Source organism: Cricetulus griseus, assembly GCF_003668045.3.
Source record: "Cricetulus griseus strain 17A/GY chromosome 1 unlocalized genomic scaffold, alternate assembly CriGri-PICRH-1.0 chr1_1, whole genome shotgun sequence".
Taxonomy (NCBI): Eukaryota; Metazoa; Chordata; class Mammalia; order Rodentia; family Cricetidae; genus Cricetulus; species Cricetulus griseus.
In genome coordinates, this window is record NW_023276807.1 from 223,399,743 (window position 1) to 223,414,800 (window position 15,058).

At 38.7% G+C, this 15,058-nt stretch overlaps 1 pseudogene; it reads right to left on the minus strand.

The window, feature by feature from the left end:
- Positions 1 to 8,833: 8,833 nt before the first annotated feature.
- LOC113832721 lies at positions 8,834 to 8,990 on the minus strand (annotated as a pseudogene).
- Between the last annotated feature and the right edge of the window lie 6,068 nt (positions 8,991 to 15,058).

Here is a 15,058-nt window from a genome sequence, read left to right on the forward strand (position 1 = left end):
GCATGCAGGCCAGTCAGATAGAGCACTCATATATTAAAAAAACCCAACCACAAATAACCCATTAATAGTTTAAAAAGAAAGCACCTCATAAGTTGCTTTTTTAAAAGAAATCTTGTCCAAGGTAACTTGTCTCCAATTCTAAAGGGGAGTGACTGGCTATTAACTACAATTCTGTTAAGCAGCTTTTGACTATCTGACTCCATTCTTCAAGTGGAAATCTATGAAGGAAAAGTCTGGATCAAGAAAGAGGATTCTTTAGTCAAATTATATAAACTTCACTATGGGTTGAATTCTAGCCCCCACATTTGTATGTCCAAATCCTAATTCCCGGCGTATAGACTCAACTTGGAAATAGGGCCATTATAAGTGTATGACTTAAGATGATGTCATATTGGAGTTTAAGGGACCCTAGCACAAAATGATTGGTATCCTTATAAGTGGATAATTATGACACAAGCATGTGTACAGAAACGACAGATGCTTGAAATGAGTCTTTTCCTCAGAGTTTTCTTGTCCTAAACTGTGAGAAAACACATTTGTGATATATGAGCTATCAAGTGTGTGGCATTTTGTTTTCGGAGCAAACAGGTTCAGATTCCTGCTACACTTGTGTTTAAGTAAGTTCTTGAATTTCGAGTGGGTATAGAGCCCAGATTTCAATAGTTCTCAAACTTGATTACATCCACACAAAACCTGAAGGTAACAATATGGGATTATATAAAGTCCACATCCTTAATGGCCTTACCTAGTTGAAAGTGCCCCCAGTCCTTTATTATAACATGGGGTCATTTGAGAACAAGAATAATATTCAGATGGAAAAGATACAAATAGAAAGGGTGCCTAAGATGCCTAGCTAGCTCTAGAGTTGAAGAAGGTTGTGGGTTTTGTGATCAATCCCAAGATAAAGGTTCCAAGAGAAGAAAGGTGGTCTCAAGACAGCCTCTGGCTTTTGAGCGACCCTGCTCACAATTTAGTTCAATGCAATCTTTCCCTGAACTCTTGAGAACCAACTCAGTTCCAGGCATCTTCATCAGGGTTTCTATGTAAATGCTCACTTCGCTCACATGAATAGCAAGTTTGCTGAATTCCTTTAGATTTACCCTAATTTTAAAAGCAAAGTGGGTGGAATAGGTTGTCTTTTAAAAGAAGCACTATCAAAGTTCATAAATGTTAAGTTTGTATTAATAACCAGAACCTCATTTGCCTGAAAGTGTGAACATGGGAAGCATGTGGCAGCATGCTTTTAAACATCTTTAATTGGGCATGTAGACTCACTCACTAGAGGGAAGGAAGCAGTATTTCATGAGGTTTGTTTTCTATTGGAGAATTATCTTGATTGTTTTTGCTTTTCAGAATTTGTTGAGTTATTGCAAAGTCACTCCTGAACTTTAAATAAATCTAGAACTAAATATAACATATGCTTTCTTTTTATGGTTTTCATAGCCAAGCACTGAAGTTGCTGTCCTAGATACCTTCTGTACACATTATTTTGCTTTCTATAATTAAAACAATGTTAGGAGAAAACAAATTGGATTAGAAATACTATTTCATAGGAAACCTACTATATAATTCCATGTAGAAAACATTTGTGAAATAGTGTAAATTTGGGGAATATAATGGTTTTTAGAGTGAGGGGTCAGGGAAAGAAACAAATAGCACTCCAAAAGTCTAGCACAACAAATCTTCAAGGATGGTATGGTTGAGTGTCGATATTGGTGGTAGTTAGGGAGGTACATCTGTGATCTTGCAAAGATATGCATTGTCCTTGACTCCCTTCTGCCTCTTAAACTTCCTTCCTCATGTACATTTCACTGTTAAAATTTGGATCTTATTGAGAATCTAGGGTCTAAAGGCATCTAAGACATTTTAGAAGAAGAAGAAGAAGAAGAAGAAGAAGAAGAAGAAGAAGAAGAAGAAGAAGAAGAAGAAGAAGAAGAAGAAGAATATTAATTATTATTATTATTATTATTATTATTATTATTATTATTATTATTATTATTATACTTTCCATTCCTGCAATACAAACCTGAAAATAGAGAAACATGGGACTGGATGTCAAGTTCATTAACAATAGCTTTGTCCTGGGTTGACTTTCCCTCAGAATATCACTCCATTTAAATATAGCCTCTGACTTTGACCATTTCTCTGTTCACTACTGACCACTTCACTGTTCACTGCACAAACTGCAGTTATTCCAGCATTTCTTTGCTTTCATTGCAATGGTTTTCTTTTCTGATTGTAATATACCAAGGATTTAAAATAATTAAAATTGCTTATATACTATTAGGAAAATAAAAATACAGGTTGTCTTACATGAGGGGGCATCAAGATCATGACTGGGAAATCCACAGAGATAGCTGACCTGAGCTCCTGGGACCACACAGACACTGGACCAACAGCTAGGGAACCTGAATAGGACTGAAATAGACCCTTTCATATGTGGGTGACAGTTGTATGGCTTGGTCTGTTTGTGGGACCCCTGTAAGTGGGACCAGAATCTATCCCTGGTGTATGAGCAGTTTTTTGGGAGCCCACTCCCTATGGTTGGATGCCATACTCAGCCTTGATGCACAGGTGAGAGGTTTGGTCCTGCCTCAACTTGATGTGCCAGACTTTGTTGACCCCCCATGGGAGTCTTACCCTTTCTGGGGAGTGGATGGGGACATAAGGTGGGGAGTTGGGGGAAGGAACAGAAGGAGGTAGAAGCAGGAGGAGGGGAGGAATGGGCAACTGTGGTTGCTATGTAAAGTGAATAAAATTAAAAAAAAAGTTGGCAAGCTGTGAATCTCATCAGCAACATGGGAAGGAAAAAGAAGAGAAGGAAAAATAAACAGCCAGGCTGTTTGAGTTCAGCTGGCATGGGGATCAGCTGGCATGGTGACAGGCAGTCACAGGGCCACAGAAAGTCACATGGTAGGAAGAGGAGCTTTAGGGGCCCAAAGTGTTAAAGAAAGCATGTATAGAACAGAAGTGAAAGGAAGAACAGGAGAAGTTAAACTTTTCTGAGAAATTCATAAATGTAGGCAGACTTAATGAAGCAGCTTGGCTATGACTTTATAAACAATTGCACTAGAAGGTGAGAACCTTGGGAAGGAAAAGTGCAGTGTCTTATTAAAGGGGCCATTACCCTGTCTCTCTATTTAGCGTGTTTTAAGGTGAATCTGAGGGTGGTGATTGGCCAGGTGTCTGGCCAGTCCAGCTGGGATGTTAGCTCTCCGCCTTAGCCTGAAAGTTCATTCTCTTGACCAGAAGGCTAGTTTTCTCTTAATGGACTCTTACTGCTACTGTATCAACACTTTTGACACTTTCTTCCACGCTTTCCACTGCGTCTTCAGTAGTCAGACTTCACTCCATGTCATTGTTATTGGACTTCATTAGAGTTGCATTGGACCCCTTCTAATCTTTCAGTAAATCTTCTTCAATCTGAATTTCTTATTTGAGCCTTCTCCTTACTGTCACTTGCTTCCTGACATTTTTTTTTTAATTGCTGAAAATTAGCACAGATGCCAGGCTTCTACCCTCCTGTCTGTGATCCTATTGCACAAACACTCTTTGTGCTAGTTTTAATTTTCAACTTGACACTAGCCAGAATCCACCTGGGGAGAGGGTCTCAATACAGGGATTGTCTATATCAGGTTGGCCTGTGGGCATGTTTTGTGGGCAATTGTTTTGATAGCCTTCATTGATTTGGGAAGACCCATTCCATTGTGGGTGGAACCCTTCCCTAGGTCCTGTACTGTTTTAGAGAGCAGCTGAGTGCAAGCACACTAATAAGCAAGTGAATGTATGCATCACCCTTCTCATCTTGACTGCCAATGTGATATGACGAACTGTCATGTAGTCTCCTGCCTCTGTGACTTCCCCATAGTGAGGGACTGTAACTTGGATGTGAACTAAAATAAACCCTTTCTTCTGTAAGTTTCTTGTTGCCAGAGAATTTTATTACAGCAACAGAAATGAACTAGAACATCCTTTAAGTTTTATATTAATATGTTATTACTTAATTTTATGTCTGCCATCCCTTTATTGTACCCTTGACTTGCATTCCTAACCTGGTTCAACTTAAAATTTTATATCCAAACATTTGGCTTCAATTTTGTGTAATATCTAATTGAGGCACCTTACTAAATGCATGCCAAGTTGTATTTTCTATAGTATTTCTTGTCTCAAGACTATCCATCGTTTTCCTACTAATATCTTCATATTTTCACCTCATCCTTATTTGCCTGAGAACTTGAGACTAATCACTTGAAATATTTGAAACTCACCAATACATTTTTCTCATCCTTCTTTCTCACCCATTTAATGAAATCCAGAATGAGTATGAAAAATCAGTAGATGGGTATATCCATCCCCATATTCATGAGCATCTTATTCTCTCACTAGTACCATTTTTGTTTGTTTGTTTTGAGACAGGGATTCTCTGTGTAACAGCCCTAGCTGTCCTGGAACTCACTTTGTAGACCAGGCTGGCTTTGAACTCATAGAGATTTGCCTGCCTCTGCCTCCTGAGTGCTGGGATTTTAAAGGTGTGTACCACCACAACCCGAGGCTTATATCATTCTTGAACTCCAGTCTCCTCCTCCTTCAGCTTTCTCAAGCCATGACCTCATCACTACTCTCTGTCTCATGTATTTTCAAGATCTCATTTTTTTTTTTGTTTCCCAGAACTTCTGTCTAACTACATTTATCCAGTATTTAAAGAGAGAAAAAGTAAATGAAAGGAATGGACAAATTACCTTTCATCCATCTTTTCCTGTAAACATTGTTTCTTCTTTTCTTTATAAAGCCAAGACTTTTAAACTTATTGTTTTAAAACTGTACTTGGGGGCTGCAGAGATGGCTCAGCTGTTAAAGGCTAGGCTCACAACCAAAACTCTACTTTGTATCTTAGGTTGTACTAGACAAAGAGCTTTCTTGGGAAAGGCACTTCTCCAATGGTGTCTGAATGGCATGGTTGGAGTTGCTGACTTTTGGATTTCCAAGTTTGTTCTGTCAATTTCTGTAGACAACATTTTCCTAATTATTGTCTAGGGACAATAGAATCCATAGGCACTTTTTGCCCATGCTCTCTCTTTTAGCCACACCAGAACCCTAGAGATCAATTATGACCTCACCAGGAAGTCAAGCAGGACCTTGTTCTACCAGACTCTTGGTCCATCACACTTCCTCAGAAGCAATTCAACACCATGAAGATCTCACCCAAGAATTGGCAGCAGTCTTCATGACAAAATACATTTCTTCATCACATTTTATATACTAAAAGCCTTAGCTGTAACACAGTAGTGCAATTGAGGCATTCTTGCTTCAGTGTCTGCACTTAACTGATTTCAGATGATTCTAATATATAGCAATGTCAATAAACTGCCAACAAATAAGTGCAATTATATCTGTACTTAAAAGAACAGTCTCAGGAACCAAACTTTGTAATATGCTTCGGCTATGATTTTGAAAAAGTTGTTAATTTCTTTGTTTTAATTTCTTCATCAAGAAAGTAGACAGTGTGATGATGACAATAAAGGCTTGTGGAGATCAGATGATACACTAGGCGGGAAATGCTCAATAACCATAGAGTTCAGTAACACTTGTTAGATGCCATGACTCTTCTGGAATTCTCTAGAAAAGTTATTTAGCTTGAGCAATTTGCATTCTGGCTGTTTAGGTGCTTTATATTTATTTATTTATTTATTTATTTATCCATTTATGACTATCTATATCACCTTAAATAACATTTTCTAGAAATATTGAAAATTTATATAGTATCTTTACCTCTAAGGTTCACTTGGAATTTTTGTTCTTGATTTAGAAATGTGTATCAAGGACCTTTCCACACCATTAATTATTTGTCTTCCAAAACAGATGATCAGTTGCTTGAGCATCAAGAGTTCTCAATTGTGGTATTTTTTTAAATTTTTTGTTTCACATGTTAGTCACTAGCATATAAAAAACAACTTATTTCTGTACATTAATTTTATCTTCAGTAAACTTTTCATAATGGTTTAATAGTAAAATTCTTATTTTTTCCTTTAGATCTCATTTTTCCTCTTTTTTAAAAATTTAAATTAGAAACAACCTTGTTTTCATGTCAATCCCAGTTCCCTCTCTCTCCCCTCCTCCCCTGCTCCCCACAGACCCTCTATCCAATTCCCTTTCTGCTCCCCAGGGAGGGTGAGGCCTTCCATGGGGATCTTCAAGGTCTGTCATATCATTTGGAGCAGGGCCTAGGCCCTCCTCCATGTGTCTAGGCTGAAAGAGTATCCTTCTATGTGGAATGGGGTCCCAAAGTGCGTTTGTACACTAGGGATAAATACTGATCCACTACCAGAGGCCCCATAATTTGCCCAGGATTCCTAACTGACACCCATGTTCAGGGGGTCTGGATCGGATCTATTCTGGTTTCCCATCTATCAGTCTGAAGCACATGAACTCCCCCCTTGTTCAGGTCAGCTATTTCTGTGAGTTTCTCCAGCCAGATCTTCACCCTTTTGCTCATCACTCTTCCCTCTCTGCAACTGGATTCCAGAGTTCAGCTCAGTGTTTAGCTGTGGGTGTCTGCTTCTGCCACTGGATGAAGGCACTAGAATGGTATATAAGGTAGTCATCAATCTCACTATTGGGAAGGGCATTTAAGGCATCCTCTCCACTATTTCTTAGATTGTTAGTTGGTGTCATCCTTGTAGATATCTAGACATTTCCCTAGTGCCAGATTTCTCTTTAAACCTATAATGGCTCCTTCTATTATGGCATCTCTTTTCTTGCTCTCCTCTATTGTTCCCCAGACACAATCTTCCTGCTCCCTCAAGTCCTCTCCCTTCCCAATGCTCCAAATTAACTCAGGAGACCTTCCTTTCCCTTTCTTCAGTGGATCATGTGTGTCTCTCTTAGGGTCCTCCTTATTTCCTAGCTTCTCTGGTGGTGGTAATCCTTTGCTCTATGTCTAAAATCCATATATAAGTGATTACATAACATGTTTTTCTTTTCGTGACTGTGTTACTTCACTCAGGATGGTTTCTTCTAGTTCCATCCATTTGCCTGCAAATTTCAAGATTCCATTTTTTTCTGTTGAGTAGTACTCCATTGTGTAAATGTACCACATTTTCTTTGCCATTCTTCAGTTGAGGGACATCTAGGTTGCTTCCAGGTTCTGGCTACTACAAATAATGCTGCTATGGACAGTAAAACAGATTTCCTTGTTGTATGAATGTGCATCTTTTGGGTATATGCCTAAGAGTGGAATTGCTGGATCTTGTGGCAGACTGATTCTCATTTTTCTGAGGAACTGCCATACTGATTTCCAAAGTGGCTGTATAAGTTGGCACTCCCACAAACAGTGGAGGAGTGTTCCCCTTTCTCCACATCCTTTCCAGCATAAACTGTCATTGGTGGTTTTGATTTTAGCTGTTCTGACAGGAGCAAGATTGTATCTCAGAGTTGTTTTGATTTGCATTTCCCTGATGGCTAAGTATGCCGAGCACTTTGTTATGTGTCTTTCAGCCATTTTAGATTCTGCTACTGAGAATTCTCTATTTAGTTCTGTACCCCACTTTTTAATTGGATTAGTTGGTGTTTTGGTGACTAGCTGCATGAGTTCTTTGTATATTTTGGAAATCAGCCCTCTGTCAGAAGTGGGGTTGGTGAAGATCTTTTCCCAGTCTGTGGGCTGCCATTTTGTCTTGTTGACCGTGTCCTTTGCCTTACAGAAGCTTCTCAATTTCAGGAGGTCTCATTTATCAATTGTTGATCTCAGTGTCTGTGCTACTGGTGTAATGTTCAGGAAGCTGACTCCTGTACCAATTCTTTCAAGGGTACCTCCCACTTTCTCTTCCAATAGGTTCAGTGTGGCTGGATTTACGTTGAGGTCTTTGATTCATTTGGACTTAACTTTTGTGCATGGTGATGGATATGGATGTATCTGCAGTCTTCTGCATGCCAGCATCCAGTTATGCCAGCACCATTTGTTGAAGATGCTTTCTTTTTTTCCATTGTATAGTTTAAGCTTCTTTGTCAAAACTCAGGTGTTTGTGGGTGTGTGGGTTAATATCAGAATGCAAGGATGCTTTAAGTAAATCTTAAAATTGCAGTGAAGTTTGGGTTCAAGTCCATTAGACATTGAAAACAGAGGGAATAGCTGAGTTATCCTATAAAGGCAAAAAGAACATGGTACTGGAGACCACTGAGCAGAGGGTAATAGAGTATTGCCACTGGGTCAGTAACAGCCTCTGAGCTTAGAAGTGTGGCAGCTTGTATTAATGTTCTTGCTCATTGTTATGTTACATAAAGGAGACCCTGTCTTTGAAGCCAAGTATTGAAAAGATTGGATTATGCTTTTATACATTAGCTGGTCCTTTTGGAAAATTTCTTTGCAAGCCATTTTCTAAATTACCTACTTGGCCCACATTTTTGTCTCTAAAATGAAGATAATGTCTATTCAGGGGATTTTGAAGGGCACATTATACAACATCACAAAGATGTAGAAAGTATGAGATAAGTGATTGGAATTTTATTTTTATAAGGTTCTAGAGTTGTTATTTTAATGCTAACTCTATTGGATTAACATGGGTATCTTTGTAGTCTCTTAAGATTTTCAAAATGAAACTTAATCTTTATGTATAAAGTAAGAAGAAGCCTCAAACTTCTGTGTGAAGAAATGAAGCAACTATAGAAACCATTGTGGCCTCTCTCTAAGGACGATACTTGGGAATGGGAGATACAATTAGATCATTATTTTCATAGGCACAACTATGAACTCAGGCTTGAAGTTTCTGGAACTCTCCAAAAGGGCCCAGAACTCCAAAATGTCAAGGCATGCAAGCTTCTTTGGAATGATCTTTAAAGGTATTTTGGGATTAAACAAATAATCAAACTAGATTCACCAAGAGAGGACAAATAAAGTGAAGACAGAAATCAGCCACAAAGCAAAGTGAATAAAGTAATCATCATGTGTTCTAGAGTTTCTACACTTGATCTTAGCCAAAAGGCCGAGAAGTGATGTGTTCTAGAGTTTCTATTAAGTTCTATGTCTATCTTATGCATTCTAATTTGTATAGGGAGTTTGTCCTCCAACCTTAGGTTTAAATCAATCATCTCTGGAGATAGTGTTTAGGAGAGTTTGAAACTTCTGAATTAGACAGTCTTACATTCAGTTTCCAGCCTCTCTTGTAATCAGGTGACTTTGTAAGCTTTTTTTTTTTTTCCCGACACAAGGTTTCTCTGTGGCTTTTGGAGGCTGTCCTGGAACTAGCTCTTGTAGACCAGGCTTGTCTCAAACTCACGGAGATCCTCCTGCCTCTGCCTCCCTAGTGTTGGGATTAAAGGCGTGCGCCACCATCACCTGACGACTTTGTAAGCTTTACCTGGCAATTTATTCCATTTTTTGCTCAGGCAGACACAACAGATACTTTTTATTGTCAAGTAACAGAATCTTTTGGTCTGTTTCTGGTCCCTGATAAAATCTTGGGTATTCTCCTGGAATTTAGGCTCTAGTAGAATTAAACTTTGTCTTCATTTTTGCTTTGCTGGTATTTGATGTGATAACGTGATCTTTTGAAGTACAATGAGCATGAAGAATATTTTCTTCTATTAACATACTAATATAAACTTGGAAATCCTCATATAATGTAGTATTTTTCTTTTTAAAACTGTGTATGTGACTTTGTGTGTGTATCGCATGTGTATATGCATGTTCATGTGTACTTATATGTCTATACAGTTGCAAATGCTGTACAAATGGAGTTCTGATGAGGTAAGCAATTTAGCCAAGGTATAGAATATGTCCTTTGAAGTGCTATAATAGATCACTGTCTTCTTTCCTATGCCCTAATCAAGCACCATTTTACATTCCTTAAGATGCCTAAGATAATTGCTTTGGCTTGAGTACCTAAAATCAAGGGTATGATCTCATTTGTTCACTTTGGCATCAAGCACCCTAGTTGTTGAGAATCATTTTGAGCTTCTGATCCTCTTGTCTACTCTGTGCTAGTATTGGGATTGTAGGTGTGCACTACCATTCTAGTTCTGGGGATAAAACACAGGACTCTGTGCATGTAGGGAAAGTAGTTAACCAATTGACATCCTCAGAACCAATGGTCTCTATGTTGATCTCTCCTGGGTAACTGAGAAATAACTCCTGTGTGAAAGAACCCAAGCAGCCTAGAGAACTAGTGAGCTGTTCAGGGTGAAGAGCAAATGTCTCTGAAGTAGTTCAGGTCCTCCTCATACTTGAAAGATTAATAATGCTATTTACATAATGCTGTATTTTTTGCCCAAAAGACAAAAGACAGTTATCCTGCTTCCCTAAAATACATTATGAAATCCATTAAGTAATGAATGTATCAAATGTGCATTTTTATGTTCACTGGCAAGTTTTGTAATTCATATAAAGTGTTCTCCTGTGACCTCATCCATAAAAATAAACTTTCTTTTTCTAAAGAGCTTTCCATTAGTCTTCTTCACTGCTTCAGTCTTTAATGCTCATTAGTAGTGCCTGGCACAGCACTGGGTTTCTGCAAACTATTTCATGAGATTCTGAGGGGAAAAATCAGCCTGGGCTAGAAATGTGGTACCTCAACTTCAGGAATGCTATCAGTCTGCGCCATGGCTCCCCCACTTTAGGAAATGCTCTAAATCCATCTTTAGAGTTCAATAGATTTGATTTATGTTGGTTCAAAGCCAAATTGCTTACATCTGTTTGCTCTATCTGCACCCCCAAGTTAAAGCTCCAATTAGAAAATGACTCCGGGAGAACTTGATTCAATCCAAAAAGCTATTTATTTGGAGTTTTTCATGATGTGGGCGTATTAGGCTGAAGCTTTTTTTTGTTTCCTATTCCTGAAAACAAGTGTATTTTATTAATGTAAGAAGTGTGAAGATTTGGCTTAACTGTGAAAAAATGCAGGGGTGATTTTATGAGAAGCCTCACACCAGGAAAAAGCGGTGGAAAGGGGAAACTAACAATTTTTTGTTTTGTCTTGCTCTTTTGGGCACACTGAGCCTCTGTTTTCTCTATGTTCTCATCATATTCCTCAGAGTCAATGGACACATTAAATTAAATAACTGACTCTTTACTGTGTAAAGTGGTGCCTTGCCATTGGAGGGTTAACATATTCCTAAAGTTTTAACGGATGTCCCAAAGAGTAGCACACCCCAAATTTCTCAGGAAAAGAGAAAGGAGGCTCTTGCTGTCTAGGTATCTTTATGCACCTCTCCTCTTTTTAGCCAAACAAGAAACGACTCTGTGGTGTTGTGGGGTATGGTAACTGTGGTGCTGTGTGGTATGACATCTGTTGATGGTGGAAAAAATAAAAATAAGATATGGTTCTGTACACACAGCTTCATCATATAATATTTCAGTCAGACATTTGTAGTAGGGTAAAGGTAAGGGCCATCGTGGCACATAAATACCACTGTAGTATTTCTGCCTGTTGCTACCACTAGCCAAGGTAGTTATGGATTAAAAAGATATCACACACACACACACACACACACACACACACACACACACACACACACTGTATTACTCATTACACTTTCAATGAGTAATAATGGAATCCTGGATTTACTGTTAAGTCAGTGTAAAAAGTGCCCAGTTACTCTGGGAGATTATAAATGAGCCACATACAACAAGCAGAAGGCAGAGAGAAGAGGTTTCAATAGAGATGAAGGTTAAAGAACAAGATAAAGACTGAATCTGTGAATAATAGGCTATAATGCCCTCTCTAGTGAAAAAAAAAAAAAACAATAGAAGAAATCGCCTTATGTACTTAGTGTCTAGGAATTTCCCACAATTTCACAACACTGAGTCTTTTGAAGGAAAAGTCCAAATGTGTCAAGAGCAACAGTAAAGACTAGATCACAAAGGGTCTTTGAGCTTTTTTGGATTTATTTATTTATTTATTTATTTATTTATTTATTTATTTCTCTCCATTTTTGTAATTTAAATTAGGGACAAGATTGTTTTACATGTCAGTCCCAGTTCCCTCTCCATCCCCTTTGAACAAAAAAAAATAAATCCAGTTTTTTTTTTTTCCTTCAGGGGAAGTGAAGTTTATGGTAGCTGTTGAAAACAACTGAGCTTACAAACAATTATAATTTGCAATCATATGTCTCACTCTACTAGGATCTTTGTTTATTAACAGAGGAAAGAAAATACTAACAGAAGGAGCTAGGAAGGCTCTGCTACAGCTGCACCACTGAGGATGCTGAGGAGAGAGGTGTGAGTCTTGTGTGGGAGGCTGGGCTACTCCAACTTGGGGAGAGGGAGGGACAACAGGTCAACCAGTCAGGTGTGGAGATGCAAGCCTAGGATGAGTGCACTGAAGGCTGAGTAGTCATTGTAGTATACATATTCCAGAGTCTTGGTTAGACAGTGTAGACAGCACATTTTACTACCAGTTTAGGAGATATTAATGGAACTCTTAGAAAATGAATGAATTTTTTAAAGAAATTGCAAATACATAAACAGTTTCTGCATGCAAAGTCTTCCTTAACTAAGCCCACCTTCCCTATTTACTCAATTATACATTTCATTTTACTCTACAGATTATGGCAGATGCTCCTCTCAGCTAATGCCGTGCCCATTTCAGCCACTTGCTTCCTTCCCTCAGCAGATCCTGGAAACTAAAGCAGTGGCAGCTGCATACCTCAATTCCGTGAAACAGGATTCTCACAGTAATCACACTTTAAAGACTTGTCTTTTTTTTTTTTTTTTTACTTTATGTTCATGTGTGTGCACCTGCAGTATACGTTAATTGCCACTTGTGTGCAATAACCATGATTTTGGAACTACCATTCTCTTTATCTTCCTGCCTTCCTGAAATATCTGGATCATGGGTAGTTACCTGAATTCATAAGGCTCTTCAGGAATTCCCTGAATATCACTGACCTCTATTCCAGTCCTAGTTATTGGGCATTTTCTACTATAGAAGGAAAGCCTTTAAAAGCTCCTGTTGATGTCACTTAATTTCAACTATATGTATTCTTAGTGGACAGCCTCCATACAGAGCTTTAGATACAAAATATGATTTCTATCTGGAAATACTAGAATCCAAGAAAATAACTAAATTTACTAATTAAGAAAATCCTATGCCTCACAATGGAATAAAAATGCCCATGCAAATATGTGAATAATATGTGGGCACACATGCATGTGTATGTGGAGACAATAGGTTGATGCTGGATGCTCTCTCTTTTCACTTTCCACCTTTGTTTTTGAGGCGGGGTCTCTTATTGAATCCATCACTCAAGAGTTGGCTAGACTGGGTGGCCAAAGAACTATAGGCTTCAGTGTTAAGGTTATAGATACGCATTATCATAATCAGATTTAAAAATATAGATGATGGGCTTCTAAACTCAGGTCCTCATGCTTGCACAGCAAGCACTCTGCCAGCTGAGCAATTGCTCCAGCCACTGATTTGTTTTAATATAAGAAAAATGAAGAAAGTTGTGCTTTAACAATTTTAATATATTATTTATATTCATGTCTCTGCAGCATAAGAAGCAGAGTGAGTGTTTTCATAAAAGGCTGATATTTGAAGGCATAAATACTAGTTTCCTTTACACAATGATCCCACTAAACAAGTCATCTCCAAACTCTGGCTTGAAGTAATGTTTATGGTACAGAGGTGATGCTTGTGGGTGAAGTGTTAGCTACAAAAGCATGAGGAGTCTTTCATCCTTCACACCCACATAAAAAGACAGGAATTGTGGAGTTCTCTTGAGTTTCCAGAGCTGGGGTGGTAGAGATAGGTAGACTTCTGGCATCCACATGAACACAACCCCCTCACACACACACACTTCTTGCATTTCACAGACTAGCTTTACAGTTTATCTAGGCTCAGTAGGGCTCCTTTTTTTTAATCTGTGGTCATCTGTAGATCATCTGGGCAGATTTGATTACACAAGCTGGAATTTCTCACAGGGTCAAGACATTGGCTGAAACAACTGGACTGATTCACCTCTGCTTTGTGTAGTGTGTTACCTTCCACCAAATAACCTTGAAAATGATCTCCAGGTATAGACTAATATCCAACAGGAAATGCAATAGTGTGCAACATGCCCAGACTTCTAGGTTAGACTTGGTGTTCCATCTATTACATTCTATTGGCCAAAGGATGTTACAAGGCTGATCTATGTATAAGGAGTGAAGGAATAAGTAGCCAGTAGATGGGAGGTATCTCAAAGTACATGGCAAAACATATGGATCTAGGGAGCCTTTTGTTAATCTCTGCCTTTCATAGGCGAAGGGACCAGTGTCTCATCGGCTCAAGACACCTCAAGACCAAGTTCTCAGCACCTAGGAGATCCATTTTCTCCAGCAGGAAAATGGAAGGGAATAAGAGACAAAGACAGGAGATAGAAGACAAGGGAGAAGGGGAAAGGAACAAGGGATGTGGAGATATTTGTCCCACAGGAACAAAAGACTGCCTCTGGATAGAGAAGAGACAGGAATGTCCCATAGGAAAATGGTGGCTTATAAAGGGAAAAAATCAGTGTTAGGATGAGGTATTTACCTTTAATTGAGCATGTTAATTAGGTGAACCAAAGGATCTTTTGATTGTTGGACTTTAGTACTTTGGTAGATGAACCTTGGTAGTCAGCCTCAGGATAAAGAAGTGGCCAAGTAAGAGACTAGACCTTGGACTAGCTTTAGGAATTTAATCTAACTGGTTTTAGCAAAGCAGAGGGAAGGGGGGAGAAGGGCCAGGCCTGACAGTATCACGTTTGCCGTGTTTTGACTGGCTAAAGGCCCTTTGATAGTCTCACATCAGAAATATGAGGATTATTTAGGTATTTTCTAGGAACTCTGTCTTCAAATCATTGAATAGAAATAATAAAACTTGGAAAGTATTAGTATTGCCTGATCTCAGAATGTTACATTCAGAGAGGTAGCTATTTTCCACTGCCTCAGATATGCATAAGTGGGGATTTTAGTTCTTGAGGTTGTGTGTGTGTGTGTATGTGTGTGTGTGCGATGCAGACTCCAAGATGAATTAGATATGTCAGATTCCCACAACAGTCCTCTGAAGGCAGAGAGAGCATTCAGTATCTGATGCTGATCAGA